This window comes from Phascolarctos cinereus, unplaced genomic scaffold, assembly GCF_003287225.1.
Source record: "Phascolarctos cinereus isolate Bilbo 61053 unplaced genomic scaffold, phaCin_HiC Scaffold_1;HRSCAF=81, whole genome shotgun sequence".
NCBI lineage: Eukaryota > Metazoa > Chordata > Mammalia > Diprotodontia > Phascolarctidae > Phascolarctos > Phascolarctos cinereus.
Window position 1 is genome coordinate 239,549,560 of NW_027555514.1, and position 16,116 is coordinate 239,565,675.

At 36.9% G+C, this 16,116-nt stretch overlaps 1 pseudogene; it reads right to left on the minus strand.

Annotated features, from left to right (window-relative positions):
• Positions 1-8,097: 8,097 nt before the first annotated feature.
• LOC110195956 (large ribosomal subunit protein eL30 pseudogene) lies at positions 8,098-16,116 on the minus strand (annotated as a pseudogene).

Here is a 16,116-nt window from a genome sequence, read left to right on the forward strand (position 1 = left end):
TCCATCATAATCACATACTACACTTTGTTCAGCCATTCGCCAGTTGATGAGTATCCCCTCAATTTCCAATTCTTTACTACCAGGAAAGAGATTCTATAAATATTTTTATTTGTGTAGGTTCCTTTCTTTTCAGGGTTTTTTTCTCTCTTTTGGGATACAGAGTTAGTAGTAGTATTGCTAGGTCAAAGGGTATGCATGGTTTTTATGGACATAATTCCAAATTGCTCTGCAGAATAGTTGAATCAGTTCACAACTTCACCAATCGTGCATTAATGTCTCATTTTTTCCCACATACCCTCCAACATTTTTCCTTTTCTTTTTCTGTCTTATTAGCCAGTCCAATAGGTATGAGATAGTACCTCAGAATTATTTTAATGTGCATTTCTCCAATCAGTAGTGAGTTAGAACATTTTTTTTTTTCATATGGCTATAGGCAGCTTTGATTACTTCTCAAAAATTGTTCTTATCTTTTGGTCACTTATCATTTGAGAAATGGCTCATTTTTATAAATTTGACTCAGTTCTCTATATGTTTGAGAAATGAGCCTTATTGTCAGAGAAGCTAGTTTCAAATTTTTTTTCACAGTTAACTATTGCTAATTGTATTTTTGTCCATCCTGTTCCTCGCCCCATTCATTCTATTCTCTCTCTCACCCTGTCCCTCCTCAAAAGTGTTTTGCTTCTGACTACCCCCTCCCACAATCTGCCCTTCCTTCTGTCACTCCCCCCTTCTTTTATACACTTCCCTTCCTACTTTCCTATAGAGTAAGATGGATTTCTATACCAAATTGAGTTTGTATGTTATTCTCTCTTTGAGCTAATTCTGATGAGACTAAGGTTCACTCATTCTCCCTCAACTCCCCACTTGTCCCCTAAACTGTCAAAGCTTTTAGTTGTCTCTTTCATGTGAGATAATTTAGCCCATCCTACCTTTCCCTTTCCCTTTTTCCAAGTACATTTGTTTCTCACCTTTTAATTTTATTTTTAGTATCATAAGGCAACTCACACCTTTGCCTTTCGTCTATGTATACTCCTTCTAACTGATCTAAGAATGAAAAAGTTTTTGAGTTACGAGTATCATCTTTCCATATAGGAATGTAAATAGCTTAACCTTATTATATCCTTTATGATTTCCCTTTCCTGTTTACCCTTTTATACTTCTCTCTTTTTTTTATGCTAAGTAAACATTTATTGACTTGCTATTGTTTTCACAACTGATACTGATACTTTTTAAGGAGTTATTTTTTTCTTCAGCAGATTTTTGTGCCTCTTTTTCCATTTGACCAATTTTTTTTTCAAGGCATTCCTCTCATTGGCTTTTTGTTCCTCTTTTACCATCTATTCTAGTTCATTTTTAAGGTGTTATATTCTTCAGTATTTTTTTGTATTCCATTTAACAAGCTGTTGACTTTTTTCCATGATTTTCTTGCATCGTTTTCATTTCTCCAACTTGTACTTATACTTTCAGGTGAGATCTCCCAGAAGGTGGCTAACTACTCTTGGAGTATTTTTATATTCTTTTTTATTTTTCATTTTATTTTTAATATTTAATATGAATTATTTATTTTCAATTTTCAACATTTACTTCCACAAGATTTTGAGTTCCAAATTTTCACCTGATCTCACCCCTCCTGCCACCCAAAGATGGCATGCATTTTGAATACCCTTTCCCCTAGTCTGCCCTCTCTTCTATCTCTCCCCCCCTTCTCTTATCCCCTTCCCCTTCTATTTTCCTGTAGGGTAGGATAGACTTCTGTACCCCATTTCCTGTATTTCTTATTTCCCAGTTGCATGTGAAAACATTTTTTAAACATGTGTTTTGAAAACTTTAGGTTTCAAATTTTCTCCCTTCCTCCCTCCCCACCCACCCTCTCTGAAAAGGCAAGCAACTCAACATAGGTTATACATGTGCAGTTACACAAAACACTTCCATAGTAGACATGTTGTGAAAAACTAAATCTGTTTCCCTTACTCCATTACTGCCCTCCCATTTATTCTATTCATTTTTTGACCCTGTCCCTCCTCAGAAATATTTGCTTCTGATTACCCCCTTTCCCAATCTGCCCTCCTCTCTATCATCCCCCTGCTCTCTTCTCCCCTTCTCCCCCTATTTTGCTGTAGGGTAAGACACATTTCCATACCCAATTGAATGAGTATGTTATTCCCTCCTCAAGCCAAATCCTATGAGAATAGGATTCACTCATTCCCTCTCATCTTCCCTGCCACTCCATTTCCCCTCCACTGTAAGAGACTTTTCTTTTCTGTTTTTTTGGAGATAATTACCTTTCTACCTTCCCTTTCTTCTCTAGTATAATCTCTCTCATCCCTTAATTTTATTCTCCAGATATGACCCCTTAACTTCAACTCACCCTGTGCCCCTATCTATCTATCTATCTATCTATCTATCTATCTATCTATCTATCTATCTATCTATCTATACATATATATTTTCCCCCTCCAACTACCCTAATATGACAAAGGTCTCATGAGTTATAAAATCATCTTTCCATGCAGGAATATGAAAGTTCAACCTTAATAAGTCTCTTATGATTTCTCTTTCCTGTTTACCTCTTCATGTTCCACTGGAGTCCTGTATTTGAAAGTCAAATTTTCTATTCAGCTCTGGTCTTTTCATCAAGAATGCTTGAAAGTCTTCTATTTCACTGAATGACCATTTTTTCCCCTGAAGGATTATACTCAGTTTTGCTGGGTAGGTGATTCTTGGCTGTAATCATATCTCCTTTGCCCTCTGGAATATATTCCATGCCCTGCGGTCCTTTAATGTGGAAGCTGCTAAATCTTGTGTTATCCTGATTGTGTTTCCACACTACTTGAGTTGTTTCCTCCTGGCAGCTTGTAATATTTTCTCCTTGACTTGGGAACTATGGAATTTGGCTACATTATTCCTAGAAGTTTTCCTTTGGGGATCTCTTTCAGGAGGAGATCTGTGGATTCTTTCAATTTCTATTTTGCCTTCTGGTTCTAAAATTTCAGGGCAGTTTTCCTTGACAATTTTTGAAAGATTATGTCTAGGCTCTTTTTTTGATCATGGATTTCAGATACTCGAATAACTTCTAAATTCTCTCTTCTGGATCTATTTTCCAGGTCAGTTGTTTTTCCAGTGAGATATTTCACATTGTCTTCTATTTTTTCACATTCTTTTCAACTTGTTTTACAGTGTCTTGATATCTCATAAAGTCACTATCTTCCAATTGCTCTATTCTAATTTTTAAGGAAGTATTTTCTTCAGTAATCTTTTGGACTTCCTTTTCCATTTGGCCAACTTTGCTTTTTAGGGCATTCTTGTCCTCATTGGCTGTTTGGACCTCTTTTGCCATTTGGGTTAGGGTATTTTTTAAGGTGTTATTTTCTTCAGTATTTTTTTGGGTCTCCTTCAGCAAGCTGTTGACTTGGTTTTCATGATTTTCTTGCATCACTCTCATTTCTCTTCCCAGTTTTTCCTCTACTTCCCTTACTTGCTTCTCAAAATCCCTTTTGAGCTCTTCCAAGGCCTGGGACTGATTCATATTTTTCTTGGAGGCTTTGGATGTAGGAGCTTTGACTTGGTTGTCTTCTAGTGGTTGTATGTTTTGATTTTCTTTGTCTCCAAAGTAAGATAATATAGTCTGACTCTTTTTGCACCACTTGCTCATGAACCTGGTCAATTACTTGAGTTTTAAACTCTTTGTTAAGGTAAGAGTCTGCTTCCAGTGTGGAGAGTGTACTGTCCCAAGCTTAGGGGGTTTGTATAGCTGTTTTCAGAGATACTTCTAGGGACCTGCAAATTTTCAGTTCTTGCAAGGTGGTATGATATGGGACGAGGTGTTTACTCTTTTCCTGCCCTGCACTCTAGTCTATTGGTGACCACAAGCAGTCCTTTCTGTCCTGGAACTGTGAGGGGAATTTCTTCTTCTCAGCCACTACAAGATCCTCCATGCCAGCGCTCCTTCTCCCCCTAGGACTCCCCCCCTCCCCCAGAACTGTGATCTAGATCCAAGCAAGGGCAAAGCAAGAGATTCCTTCCTCAGCACTGGCAAAGAGATCCCTGCAGTACCCCTCTGATCAGCCACTCAGTTCCCCCTCAATCTGTGGGTTGGAAGCTCAGGACACAGCCACTGCCCCGGGGCCCACACTCAGCGCTCTGTGTTCTGGACCGGCTCTAAGATCTAGCTCCTCTCTCAGCACTGCAGAAACAGACTTTTCCCATTGACCTTCTAAGTTGTCTTTGGCATTCCTGTGTTGAGAGGTCTGGAAGCCACCACAGCTGCCCACGATTCAGTCCTCTGAGGCCTGCTCCAGGTTTGCTGCGGCCTGTGTGCCCATGCCACACTGTAATCCTCTTCCAGCCTGGTGCAATATACCTTTCTGATCAACCATCCAGGTTGCCTTGGGCTGGAAATTTGCTTCACTGTGTCTTTTTGTGGGTTCTGCAGCTCTAGAATTTGTTTAGAACCATTTTTAATGGGTATTTGGAGGGGTTTGGGGGAGAGTTCAAGCAAGTCACTGCTTTTACTCTGCCATCTTGGCTCCGCCGTATTTTTATATTCTTAACAAATGGGTCCAGAACTCAATGATTTTTCTTTTCTAAGGTTTTGAATCAAATTTCCAAGTTTTTAAGTGTGCAGCTATTAAGAATTTTTATAAATGACACACATGGTTTTCAGAAACAAAATTATATAATGGTGGCAAAATATACAAATATGTATCTTATTTTTCAATGCTTTTATTTTGTATTTCATTCTTCCACAGTTACATGTAAAAGCAATTTCTAACTTTCATTTTTAAAACTTTAAGTTCCAAATTCTCTCCCTTCCTCTGCCTACCCCCCATTGAAAAGGCAAGCAATTCCATATAGGTTATACATGTGTGGTCATGCAAAACATATCCATAGTAGTCATATTGTGAAAGAAAACAAAGGAGAAAAATCAAGAAAAATGAAGTAAAAAAATATTTCAAACTGTATTCAGACACCATCAGTTTTTCCTCTGGTGAGGGATAGCATTTTTCATCACAAATTTTTCAGAGGTGTCTTGGATCATTGTATTGCTGAGAATGGCTAAGTCATTCACAGCTGATCATCTTACAATGTAGCTGTTACTTTGTCCACAGTACATTTCATTTTGCATCAGCCCGTGTAAGTCTTTCCAGGTTTTTCTGAAACCATCCTGTTTATCATGTCTTATAGTACAATAATATTCCATCATACATACCACAACTTCCTCAGTCATTCCTCAATTGATGGATATCCCCTCAATTTTTAATCCTTTGCACCCTGAAAAGAATTGCTATGAATAATTTTTGTAAATATAGGTCCTTTTCTTATTTTTTATTTTTTTAATCACTTTTTGGATACAGACCTGATAGTGGTATTGCTAGGTCAAAGGGTATGCATGATTTTATAGCCCTTTGAGCATAGTTCCAAAGTGCTCTACAGAATGATTGGATGAATTCACTACTCCACCCAACAGTTCATTAAAGTCCCATTTTTCCCACATTCCCTCCAACATTTATCACTTACCTTTTCTGTCCTAGCAGCCAATTTAATAGGTATGAGGTAGTACCTCAGAATTGTTTTCATTTGCCTCTCTCCAATAAATAGTGAGAATACATTTTCATGGGGCTACTAAACATATTTTCAAAATGTTCTCTCCTTAGACAAGTTTCTTTTGAAACATGGTTCTCTCCTATTTTTTTTTAAATTATGATATTTACAGACATCACAAACATAACAAATTCTGCATACAAAGAATGGAAAATGAAGATGGTACATATTTTGTACAGCTTTTCCCAAAAATATGTTAAATTTAAGATGGAAATATTACCTTCTTCTCTCTTCCATGTCTTTGGGAAAGATTTCATTGGCAATCCATTTTCTTTTTTTTTCATTTTTTAGTCATTAACATCACTATTATTCTTATTGTTACCTCACAATTCTCCATGTCCCTCTCCCCTCAAACAAAACCCTTTCTTTATGAAAAGGGGAAAAGCACAAAGAAGCAAAATAAGTCCACATGTTGAAAAAGTCTGAAGGTATAGGTCTCATTCTATACCTTGTCCTTTGCCTCAATGCCAAAGCTAGGAATCATGGTTCATCTGGAGTTGTGATTTGTTGTACTGATCAGAGATTTTATGTCTTTCAACATTGTCTTCCTTTGCTGTGCTGTAGTCATTATATAAATGGTTATCCGGGCTTTATTCACTTCACTCTGCATTAGTTCGTATAAGTCACTATGGAAAATTATAAGGTAACATTTTCTATGGGGAACAACATGACAACACACTGCACTTCCAATTTTTGTTGAGGAACAGACAGATCTGGGGTCGAATGCTAACAAGTGTTTTTATCTCCATCAGATTTGAAGTAAAGGGAACTATCATTTAGCTGAGCTGGTTTTTATGTTCAGATATTGTTCAGTGTGTGAGGAGGCTGAGAACAGCTTTAAGGTCAGCCTAGTGTTAAGTACCAGCAAAGGGGAAGGCATCACAAAGTAAACAATAGGGGAATATAAGCCAAAAAGAAATGTAAATTACCAAAGATCTCAGGAATAAGAAAACTGTTAAATTCATTGAGTATAAGTAGATAAACAGTAGGGAAGATATTACTAACAGAAAGAAATATGGCCTAAAGGTCAGATAAATGAAGGTAGGTATCTATGAATAAATATTGTTAAGTCAAAGGCAATGAATCAAGACCTGTTAAGTCAAAAGACCATGAGGATTCTCTAAAGGGTCTTTTCAGGAATGTCTTAAGAAAGAAATACCTGTAAAATGAGAATTTATGGCCTGACAACAAATACTGGAAGAATAGAAAAGAAACAAACAGAAGGAATCCACAGTGTCAAATCTCATCACAGAACAAAAGAGAGTAGAATTGTTTGGGAATGTAAATACACTGAAATAAAAGTCAATGTGAAAGAATAGAAGCAAATAGTAATAACATTTTAAAACAATACATGATCACCGTAAAGAAAAACATTTATTTGAAGATGCTTAGAGACAGCTTGATAATTTTTTGTTTCTGAAAAGAACATTCTACGTTGAAAAACCCACATGTCAAAATATGAGAAATTATTTTAAAAAATCTAGCCAAAATTTCTGAACTCAGAAAACAAAGTTTCAACAAGAAAAATTCACAAAGTACCTTCGAAATTAAAAAAATATATTATTAACTTCAAGATGAACAGTACTTAAATTTAACCTTTCCAATAGCAAACAATAAATTATGCAATTGGCCAGGAGAAAGGATTTGAAATATAAAAGAAAGAAATTAAGATAATGCAAAACTTTTCTGAACACACACACACACACACACACACACACACTGGACACATCAGAAACTTCAGGAGAATAATGTGTTTTGAAGAACATAGGACCTCGAGATGCATCCCAAGGTAATGTTCTATAAAACTGAAGCTATTCATTAATGAAAAAAATGGGTCATTCAAGAATGAAGAAGCATGTGAAGCATTCTTAAAAAGAAAAACAAATCTAAACCAATTATTGTTTTGCAAACATCCCACAAAATAGAAATATAAGAAAGGTAAACAAATACAAAAAAAGACGCTTCATGCAACAAAATAAATTAACTCTGGGAGGACAAAGGAAAAACAAACAACAGAAAAAAAGTCTTTGAAGTAAATAATGAACAATAATAAAAACAACTATAACATAATAATAACAATTGCTTGAGATTTCTTTTCTAAATGTAAAACAGATAAAAGTGGTAACCAAATAGAAGAACTGATACTGGAGAAATAGTGATGAAATATCATCTGCATATAGGTGAATCAACATTTTTCAGGGACCAAATTTCAGAATGAGAGGGCACATGAAACAGAAGAAGGGAGGAAAATGGTGGCATAGTAAGTAGAGAAGAGGGCCCAGAATTAGGATGACCTGAGTTCAAATCCAGCTTTAGATATTTATTAGCTGTACAACTTTGAACAAATTACTTAATCTTTTTGACTCAGTTTCCTCATCTGTAAAACCAATATAAATATTATATTAAATTTATATGCTCTAAATACCTTAGCATCTTGATTCTTTTTTTTTTTAAACAAGTTATGGCCCGGTTTATTAAAGAATACATTTGTACAGTTTACTTTTCACTGTTCTGTTCTGGCGTGCTTCTAATGATGTCAGAATCACTTGGATCAATGATAGCCAGTGTACGCATTCTGTAGTACTTCCCACATGCTGTACCCAATTGAACGTTATTGCCACTGTAGTGATGTACGCCAGTTTCGGCCAACATAACGTAATATTCAATTTCTGATTTCCTCAAGGCTGGGCAGTTGTTGGCTAAGATGACCAATTTGGCTTTGCCTTGTCTGATTATTTTCAGGGTCTGTTTGTAGCCTAGCACGTATTTGCTGCTTTTCATGACCAGCTGGAGCCTCGAGTTGATGGACTCCAGTGACTTTTTCATCTTCTTTGCGGGGTACCATCTTCCTGCCTGCTGTGCAGGAGGACCCTCAGCCAGACACCTGCTGCCAAGATGGCTGGGAAGCGAGAAAAAAGCAGCATCTTAATTCTTAAAGGAAAAAAAATAAGTATGAGAAGACCTGGCTTTGAGTTCTGTCTTTGACACAAATTGGTTCTGTGGTTCAGAAACAGTCAATAAATATTTGTTAAGTAGGTAGTATATTCCAGGCTAAATGATGAAGATACAAGAAAGGCAAAAGAAAGTCCCTACTCTCCAGGTACTGATAGCCTAATCAAGGAAACAACAGACAAAGGACTGTGTCCAAACAAGCTATAAAAAAAAGAATAAAATGGAAACAATCGAGAGATGGAAGGCTCTGAAATTATGTGGTATTCGAAGGGCTTCTAGCCAAAGGTTGGGTTTTAGCTGGTGCTTTAAGGAAGCCAGAGAAGTTAGGAGGTGGAGATGATAAAATAGAGCATTCTAGGCTTAGGGGACAGACTGTGGAAAATGTCCAGAGTTAAGAGATACAGTGTCTTGCTCAATGGAGAACAAGAAAATTAGTATCACAGAGTCAAAGACATACATGGGTGGATTAAGGTTTAAGAAGACTACAGAGGTGGGAGTCTGAAAACTTTGAATAAAGAAAATGTTTCCTCTTTGGTCCTGACAGTGATCAGAAGTCACCAGAGTTTATGAGTAAAAGATCAAAATGGTGAGATCTGCATTCTAGGGAGATCTCATTGATATCTGAATGGAAGATGGCCTGGAGTGGGAGAGGTTTGTGGTAAACAGACCATTTGGTAGGCATAAGGTGATAGCAGGTCTGAACTCTGCTAGTGACACTGTCAGGAAAGAAGACGGTGGGGAGTTCGTGAGAGAGATTGCAAACATGAAACCCAATAGCCTTGACAACAGATTGGAAATGGGTAGCAGTTGTTGAGGGAGTATGGAGTCAAGGACGACACGTAAGTTGGGAGCCTGTGCCACTATAAGCATGGGTGTACCCTCAAGAATAGTAGGGACTTTTAGAAGAGGGTAAAGTTGAGGGTTTTTTGTTTGTTTGTTTTGGGGAAAAGAACATGAATTCAGTTTTGGACATATTGAGTTAAATATTTCTAGTTGACATCCAGTTTTAGATGCCCAATACTCAGTTGGTAATGTAAGAATGGAGGTCAGAACTTAGGGCTAGATAAGTAGCCTCTCCTTTCTATAGAAAACTCTCTAAGACTCTGAGTTGTAGAGCTGGCAATTCTAACTTGAAATAATATAGGGTAATTCTTGATCTGTTGCTCTATATCAATGAAATCGCAAATCCAGTTCATTTCCCCGGGTCACTATTGACTTGATTGGATATTTTTATATTTCTAATCCCGCAGAGTCTTTTGCTAGAAATATTTTGCTGCCAATTTTGATCTACAGTACTTTTCTCCATTGTCCATTGGATCATTTTCAGATGAATTCCTCAGAGATTCTGTTATTCTCTGATTTATAGCCACACAATATCACTGGAAGAAAATTGATGTCAATGACAAGATTTAGAGGAAGACTCCTAGGGGAACACTCTCCTATTCCTACAAAGGATCTGTAGGAGGAAATGGACAAGAATATCATGGATTGAGACTCATGTTAGAATCAATCTACACCTTTACAGAAAGTACCTAACTGACATAGACGACCCATGAAAGCTGAAGTAAAATTCATAATAATACTTATTCTGCACATCTCGTAGAATTGTTGCAGGTAGAGTAAGTAAAAATTATTTGAAAGCTTTAAAGTGCTTTACTAACGTAAGGTATATTGTTCTATTGTGAAAATAAATAAATGTGGAAGATTTTGAGCTCTTTAGAAGAAAAGCAATATATGTTCTTAAAGTAAGATTGACCCTTCTGTTCATTGTTTTCCTCATAAGAATAGTGTAAGTGATATCATTTGCCCCCTATCTTTCTTATTTTTATCTCTAAAAGATTTTATATTTACGGGATATTGGCACTTGATAAGTATTTCATATAATATAAGGGAAAAGATACTTAGGAGAATCATTAAAATGCTATACAGATAACATTTCTATCACCATCTGGAATAAATCTCCCTGAAGAATTCAGAAGCTCCCCGAAATGGTTGACTATGCATAATCATAGTGCCAACTCGCTGACTATTTGGATTTCTTTCCCCAACGGAACATACATATTGAATAATGGGTATTGATATCTTGTAGTGCCAGGAAAAACAAACAAACAAACAACAACATGCTTTGCTTGATTGTTTAACTGTATAGGATAGTTTCACAAAAAGATAAGCAAATATATTTTATATATATATATATATGTGTGTGTGTGTGTGCTTGTGTGTGTGCGGGTGGGTGGGTGTGTGTGTATGTTGTAATTATGGTTTCCTCCTTTTCCTAGCTTCCTATGACCATTCAGACACCACTCAGTAAATAAAGTTTTCTGTGCTCGACCTTCCCTAATTATTTTTTACTTCTTCCTGTTATTGTATTTTTCACCTACAGAAGATATTTTTTCCTCTGTCCCATCCACCTCCAATTAAAAAAAAAAAGAAAAAGAAAACAATTATAAAAAAATGGGCCATCAAGCCAAATAAATATCCACATTTTTTATGTCTGAAAATGTATATCTCATTCTACATTTTGAGTCCATTACTTCTCTATTAGGTGATAGGTAGCATGTGTCATCATCACAATATACACCTAGGAGATGCTATCCAGGCTAATTTTCTTTTTTGCATATATATGGAAACTGAGGGCCAAAGAGATTGTTTCACATTCCCCAGAGGCCATCTTGTTTCTATCTACACTGTCTGTTTCCACAATCTCCAGACTACCAAACTTTGCTATTTTCCCTCCGATTGTGCCTTCTTTACCAGAGACCATGCTCTGGAACAAAGGGTGAAACACACTACCAATGGTCCTCACGTAGCCCACAGTACTCCCAAATGTAGTCTAAACCAGATTAAAATGTAATTGAGAAAGATTTAGCAAGATAAATACAATACAATAAAAGATAGATAATATTACATTTTAAAGCTAAGTCAATATGTCCAGTGTGATCCTTATGTCTGGATTAGTAGCACACATTCTTATTTAAGTTTGACAATATCTTTCAGGAGGTCATGGCTCTCTTAACTCTGGAACTCCATTTCAGAGAGCCATGCTGTCTCATTGTCCATCGTATCTATTCATTTCTAATTATGCTTCATATTTTATCCAAGAAACCTTCTTGCCATTTTCCCTGCAACTCTACTCTCCAACTCTGGACCTTAATCAAAATCAAAGTTATCTTCACTACTAGACAGAGCAATCCCCATATTTTTCCATTCATCTTCCATGTGACTTACTATACCAAAATTTTTCTTCTCAGCTACTACTTCCCAAAATGTATGATCTCCCCACTTTGTAATCTAACTTCTCTGAGAGTGGAAACTATTGCTATTATACTTTAATCCAAAGTCCTTAGGACACAGTAAGTATTTAACAAAGCCTTTTTCATTTAGTCATTAATAACATGCCCACAGTCACACAGCTAAAGAGTATCAGAAGCAGTACTGGAACTAAGGCCCTATAACACCAGATCTGGTGCTCTTTTCACAATATCATGTTGTATCTTGCATTTTCTTATCTCTATACATGGAATGTTTGCCCAGTATAAAGATAGCTTCTTCAAGTAATAGATTGTTTTGTTTTCAAGTCTGAACTACTCATTCCTATCATGGTGCTGTACATGTGATAGGTGCTTAATAAATATTTGATGAATTGAATTGCATGGGATAAAACTACCCAATTTTGTTAATTCACTGTCACATTTATTAGAGTTAGCATTTTTTAAAAAAAACGATACTTTTTTAATTTTAGTAAATGGTAACCTAACTCACGGTAAATGTTTATAATGTTTCATAAAACTTATTAGAGGCACCTTAATATTGGTGTGGTGAATTCCATTGTACTGATATTAGAAAGATGCTAGTTCTTTATTGAGAAGGGCATATTCCCAATCTTTATATTCTATGTCTTTTAATGTAATACCACTGATATTCTTTGGTAGCGTATTGTTCCCTTTTCCTTGGGTAAAGAACTTGCTTTCTATTTTCTCTCACTTATGTCCCTTCATCATGTTTATGTATATCTTCCTATGTTATTATAGGCTTAGCTTTTTCTTCTAAACTACATACTGCAGTTAAAGTCATCAGGTTCTGTGGAGAAACCTTAGATTTCCTTTAATCTTGACAGAAATCAGGGCTCCACACAATTTCCCTGACTCCACTTGTATCATCTTTTCTCTCCCAACCCTTTCAGATCCTTTTTTATATATTATTTTCCCCAATTAGGATAAAAAAATATTGAAATCAGGGACTTTCTTCATATTTATATCCTCCAGTACCTCATATAATATAGTAAGAGATTAGTAATTATGTTTATCCATCCATCCATCCATCCATCTCTCTCTGTCTCTCTCTCTCTCTGTCTCTCTCTCTCTTTCTCTAAGCTTTTGGAATACTGCCCCTTTTGGCATCTTCCAATGTGGAAAATCTGGAAAGGAGAATACTGATGACTATGAAAAATGCCTTATAGAGACAGATAAGCATGAATACACATTCTGTAACTTGTTCCAGTAGACTAACCATACCAGTTGAAAAAGACTCTTTGGCCACAAAAGCATTCAAAAACGTCTAAGTCAGGCTGTACCTATTGAACTTCTCTGCCAACGGTTGGCCTTCTTCCCTCATGGAAACTGGTGAGATACAATACTATAAAGATGGAGACCTGAGGGCTTTCTGTCCATCCTGCCTATGTGGAACTAAAAAAAAAAAAGTCAAAATAAGTCTCAGTCCTTGGCCTTTGGTTTCTTATTTATATCCTAGGTAAAGGGATTAGAACTTCTGAACAGGAGAACAAACATCCAGCATATTCCTGGCATCTGATTTTCACAGCCAGTTTAACATTAGAGCACAGATGATCAAGAAATGACCTTTGATAGTGAACATCTTGGCTCAGCCCAATGGTAACTGGGGAAAGAACTCATTTGGAAGTCATTCCATACATGGATATGAACTTGACGGGACCAAAGTTATGTGAGAACTGAGGTATGTGTGGGAGAATTTTTGTTCTTTTGTTCCTATTATATTTTTACACTAAATATCCCTTTGTAAAAATAAATTGCTATTAGGTAGTTAAATATATTTGGAGTGCTAGTCACTGGCACCTAATAATGTTGTGATCACAGTTATTTGTTGTTACTCAATCATTTCAGTTGTGTCTGACTCTTCATGATCCTATTTTGGGGTTTTCCTGGCAAAGATACTGGAGTGGTTTGCCATTTCCTACTTCAGCTCATTTTAGAGATGAGGAAACTGAGGCAAACAAGGTTAAGTGACTTGACTTTCTCAGGGTCACATAGCTAGTAAGTGTCTGAGGCCAGATTTGAACTCAGGAAGATGAGTCTTCCTGACTCCAGGCTCAGCACTCTATCCACTTTGCCACCAACCAGCTAATGTGGGCTCAAATCAACAACATTAGAAAAGAAACATCCCCAAACTTTTTAGGGGCCCCTAAAACCCTGGTGCTGGTGTGGAAGATGTATCTGGCTTGGAAATGTAACAGTGGGCAAGATCATACTCACTACACATTTTATTTTAAGAATTAGGTTAAAATATTACCTTTAGTCACTAACAAGGTGTTTCATCATTCTTTCATCATTTACTTTGTAGATGGGTGAAATTCTATCAATTTCAACTTTTCTCTCTCCAGTCAGAATACAAATTCTTTGAGTGTGGTAGATGACCTTACACTTATTTCTTATAGCCCTATACCTCTATAAAGAATAGAACATCATAGCCATACATTAAATACACATTACACCACTCTACAGTTGGCACCACATTGTTGATTCAGAATAAACTACCTTTCAAGTACTGGTCATACAACAAAAACTCTTGCCTGGTTGTTTCATCTGTAAAATCAATAAAGTACTTGGTACATACCAGATACTATATTTTGCACTGGGAATACAAAGATCAAAATGAAATAGTCTGTTTCCCAGATGAACTTAGATTTACATTTCATTTTATCAGAAGAGACAACAAGATGCTGCTGCTGTTAGTGCTGGGACTGCTGCTGCTCCTGTCGTTTGTCCTTCCTATTTGAAGAGGACCAATGACATTACAATGTTGGGGTCAACCTATAGTGTGTTTGACTGTGGCTGATCAGTCAAATACAAGCTCAGAAGGCTCTACCACAAGTGGGGTTGTTTGAACATTTGGGACAGAGATGTCTGGATTTGCACATCTCACATTTCCTTTGTGCTAATGTAATTCTGGTTTGCTCATAGAGCACAGCCTCTTCTTTGATATGGGCATGCCATGCTGGGTGATGTCAGTCTCACAAATGACACTAAAGTTCTTCAGAGACACTTTAAGAGTGTCCTCGTATCACTTCTTTTGACCTTCATGTAAGCACTTGCCCTCTGCAATTTTTCCACATAAAATAGTCTTTTAGGTAAACATGTCTGGCATTCAGGCTATGTGGCCAGCCCATCAGAGTTGCACTCTCTGAAGTAGAGTTAGAATGCTTGTTAGATCAGCTCTACAGAGGACCTCAGTGTCCGGTATCTTATCTTCAGACTCTTCTTAAGACAATTCAAATGGAAGGGTCAACTTCATCATCTATGTGGACATCCCTGGAAAGCATACTGCCAAAGTAAGTGAACTTATCCACAGCATTCAAAATGGCTCCATTTTCTATAACCAGTGGTTCCATGTATGAGTGGTGCTGAATGGTAGAGAATCTCAGTTTTCTTGGTGTGGATAGTTAGACCAAAATTAGCAGAAGTGGCGGAGAATCAATTGATACTGTGTTGCATCTGAGACTCAGAGGATGCACTGAGTGCACAATTATCAGAAGCAAAATGATGTATATCAAGTCTTCCTCCAATTTAGTCATTTTCTTGTAGCCTCTTTAATTTCAATAGCTGAGCATCAGTGTGGTAGTTGGCCTTGATGCTGTTTTTGTCCTTGATGAAGGTGCCTGACAACATTGCAGAAGACATCATGCTAAAAAGCATGGGAGCAAGCACACATTCTTGTTTTGCTCCATTGGTGATGGGGAAAGCATGAGAGCATCATCCCTTCTCTGGAACCAGAATCTCATCTGCCTTCTTCCTGAGCCAAGAATCCCACATATCTCTAAGCTTCTCTTGCAGTTTGCTATTGAAGGAGTTAAACTCTGCCTTCTTAGAGCAGATGGACTGTCCTGCTGGTAAAACCCATGGATATCTTACTTTTTTGTTGTTTTTTTTATTTAGGAGCTTCTGAATTTGCCCATCATTTTTGTTAAACAAATCCTGATGTCTGAGTAAATGTGCTGTTGTACACCAAGTCTCTGAAAGCTGCCCATTCCTTTTCTGCTCTACTCTTACTAACTGTGTGCTGACTCAGCTTTCCCTCCAGGCCAGCAATAAACTGTTTAAAGATGAAGAATCACTCTAATCTGTTGAGATTGAGTCTCCTGGTCTTGAGTTGAGGCTATTGCTTTTGTTGAATATGAATCTTTGGCTTGTAGAGGATGTCTATGATCAGTCCAGCTCTCTGTGCCACATACTCTCATATTCTGCCTGCCTATTGTCCTTACAATAACAGTCTACTAAATGCCAGTGCTTGCTGCAAGGGAAAATCCGCCAT